Source organism: Phytophthora infestans, genomic scaffold, assembly GCF_000142945.1.
Source record: "Phytophthora infestans T30-4 supercont1.127 genomic scaffold, whole genome shotgun sequence".
NCBI classification, from domain to species: Eukaryota; Oomycota; class Peronosporomycetes; order Peronosporales; family Peronosporaceae; genus Phytophthora; species Phytophthora infestans.
The window spans coordinates 218,750-222,583 of record NW_003303632.1 but is presented as its reverse complement, the minus strand read 5'-3'; positions in this window follow the sequence as shown (position 1 = coordinate 222,583).

Sequence of the window (3,834 nt, the reverse complement as noted above, 5' to 3'; positions counted from 1 at the left end):
TTCACGGTCTTCATGATGCTATAAGAGCGTGTCTTCATGATAGTGGCGTTGGCGAGCTTGTTGAGAAGCTATCCAGCAGACAAGAATCTGTTGTCGACGCTGCCACTGAAGGCAACGAGGGTCAGCTTTGCCACTACTGGAGTGGAAAGTTTCGGCGTGTACCCGCAGATTTTACCATCCCTGATTGCTCCGTACGTCACGTGTGGGTGCTGTGGATGTGTGGTAACAAGTCGAAGCAGATACCACCGCTTCGCCGTCTTGATGGTCGTGATATGCCCAACAGGAAGATGCAGAAGCGTCTTAGCCAGCTTCGGTTTGTGATGCTCAAGATTGAGAAAAATGCAACATCTAAAGAGCTGTTTCCTTGTAGCACTGCCATCGATGCTGCAACCGATGTGTTCATTAAGTGCGCAAGCAGCGTCGCTGTAGACGACATCACCGAACACTCACGAAAGCGACGCCACGGGCAGCTGAGCTGGGCGACAGTAGGAAAACTGTTGAGGAAGAAAGCAAAAACAACAAGTAGTTAGCAGTGCGTATCAATGAGAACCAAGGAGCTACAAACTGCTTACATTTGTACCCACCTACCAAACATCATACAGAGCAGAATTGTTGGTTTGACAAATGTCTGACTAGTTCCGTCTAAGAATCATTCCCCCAAATTTGTACGACAATGTGGGACACACAGGTATTAGCGTTAGACATAAGGTCTAACATTTTCTGAAATCTTACTCCGCCTCCCTATATTCAGCTGGAGTACAACGCCAGCAAATCGCAATTTGCGCAGAAGAAGTCAGACCTCTTGTCTAACGCAAAATGGATAGCCATGATTGGGAGAAGCTAGAGAAAACAGTTCGTGATATTCGTGAAAACACATTCACCGCGCGTTCGAGGGCCACCTACCAGAACTCATACTGCCGCTTCCTCGCTTGGATTATCCGCAACAAGCCGCATCTCGTGCCCAAGCCCTTCCTCGATGGCCTCGGTGACATATCAGAGTGCACGTTGCAGCAGCTGCGCTCTCGTGTCAAAGATCTCGTTACGCAAAGACGCACTGTCATCCCGCTAGAGTTTGAGGCCTTAGATGCAGCTGATTTTGTCACATGGCTTGTGACGCTCGAGCGAAAGGATGGCTGTGCTCTAAGCTACTCTGCCCTAAACACTCACAGGGCGGGGTGGTCTAACTTGTTTCGTGACTACGGCCGTACCATGACCAAGAATTTAGACTCCCAGCTGACAAACTACTTTAAAGGACTCAAGCATAAACTTGCCAAGGACGCAGCGAACGGCGAAAGCTCTGTCAAGACTGGTAAGGACCCACTCATGTTTGATCTGTACTCTTTCTTGTGCAAAGAGATGCTCTCTCACTCGGGGAAGGAGATGGCATTTGCTCACGCGTACATGGTGATTGCGTGGAACCTAATGTGTCGGTCGTCTAATGCTTTTGGCATTCGCCATTCACACATGGAATGGAGGGGTGATGCACTGCAGATTTACTTCGCGCATATGAAGAATGATCAAGGAGGGGACCGACCGCGTGACCCGCGCCATATCTACGCGAACCCGCTACAACCAAGTATTTGTCCAATTGTGGCACTAGGTATATATTGGGCGGTTTCTAATTTTGGCGACGGCGATCTCCTTTTTCCTGGCAGTAACCAATACGAGCAATTTCGGAAGTGCTGGCTGCGTCTACTGGCGCAAGAGAGTGTCGCGACGGAATTGCAGCGCCAAGGGATTGTCGCTACTGAGCTGGGGACTCACTCTATGCGGAAAGGATCAGCGACGTTTTGTTCGTCAGGGTCAACGGCTTGTCCTTCATCAACGGCGGTTCATTTGCGAGCCGGCTGGTCGCTTGGAGGTGTTCAAAACACCTACCTCCGATATGAAGCTGCTGGCGACATGCATGTCGGTCGTACAGTGGCTGGATTGCCTACCGAAAGTTACCAGTTCTCGACGCTAGCACCACATTTTGATTCACGAGATGAGAGCGTCGAAAACGGGATGAAGTTGATGTTCCCTGGTCTACCCAATAGGCTCGAGTACATTGCAGAGTTTTGTCTGGCTTCGCTGGTCTATCATTCCTCTTTCCTGAAGGCTACGCTTTCTCCACAGCACCATTTATTTGAGACGCCGCTTTTCCAAGACGAAGAACTGCTATTAAATCTCACAACCAGAATTAGAACGGGTGATGGCTGCGCTGCGGCGCGTATACGACCGACTGGGGTACCACCTCACGTGGCTATACTCTGTGAAATGAAGGGTCTAAAGGACGGTTTGCTGGAATCGGTGTCAAAAATTGAAGCTACGCGGCTTGATACTGTTCAAGATATTATATCCGAGCTCGAGAAGCGAGCTATAGGTGCTGGAACGGCTACTTACGACGGTCTTCATGATGCTATAAGAGCGTGTCTTCATGATAGTGGCGTTGGCGAGCTTGTCGAGAAGCTATCCAGCAGACAAGAATCTGTTGTCGACGCTGCCACTGAAGGCAACGAGGGTCAGCTTTGCCACTACTGGAGTGGAAAGTTTCGGCGTGTACCCGCAGATTTTACCATCCCTTGATGCTTCTCCACAAACCTCACCTGGGGGGTGCCTGTGGAAGTGTGGGTAAACAGTTCGAAACAGAAATCCACCGCCTCGCCGCTCTTGTATGTTCCTAATATGTCCCAACAGTAGAATGTCAGAAGCGTCTTAGCCAGCCTCGGTTTGTGATGTCTTCAGATTGAGAAGATGCAACATCTAAAGAGCTGTTTCCTTGTAGCACTGCCATCGATGCTGCAACCGATGTGTTCATTAAGTGGGCAAGCAGCGTCGCTGTAGACGACATCACCGAACACTCACGAAAGCGACGCCACGGGCAGCTGAGCTGGGCGACAGTAGGAAAACTGTTGAGGAAGAAAGCAAAAACAACAAGTAGTTAGCAGTGCGTATCAATGAGAACCAAGGAGCTACAAACTGCTTACATTTGTACCCACCTACCAAACATCATACAGAGCAGAATTGTTGGTTTGACAAATGTCTGACTAGTTCCGTCTAAGAATCATTCCCCCAAATTTGTACGACAATGTGGGACACACAGGTATTAGCGTTAGACATAAGGTCTAGCATTTTCTGAAATCTTACTTCGCCTCCCTATATTCAGCTGGAGTACAACGCCAGCAAATCGCAATTTGCGCAGAAGAAGTCAGACCTCTTGTCTAACACAAAATGGATAGCCATGATTGGGAGAAGAGGAAGACGCTTGGCTCTTCGAAGTTTGGTCTTTCCTTAATGCGGAAGCTTGTACAAATTTCCTCCCTCTTCCTGCAAGATCATCAGCATGCACGCCTGTAAGGAGAGGAAGATATCGTTCACGGTATCAGGTTTCAAATGACGATACACAGTGGGTACTGAATCGATTAGAGCGTCGATGCCCTTCCTGGGGATATAGTACTTGAGAGTCTGCATTGAGTTGAAGACGCCCAGGTCGAGGGTGTTGAGGTCGAGCGAATTGGGCGCTTGACAGAAGAGTCGAATGTTCCATCCTCCTTCTTGCCCCGTTTTGACGATTTACTCATCCTCATGGGGACACGTGGGGTTTTGCATATCCTGCTGCACAAGAATCACTTAGTGACGATCGTTTCTTCGCCACTGCGCCTTGATAGCTGGAAATACTTTGTTAATCAAATACTCCCTGTACACATTGCGATTGACAGTTTCGATATTGCGCGTGCAAACTGCTCCTTTGGCTCTGTTCCAGCTGCGTCGTTGGGCTTCGTACTTTTCCGTGAAGGACCAAATACCAACATTGCCATCCCATTGCCGTTTTCGATGCGGGTCGTATCTGTATTT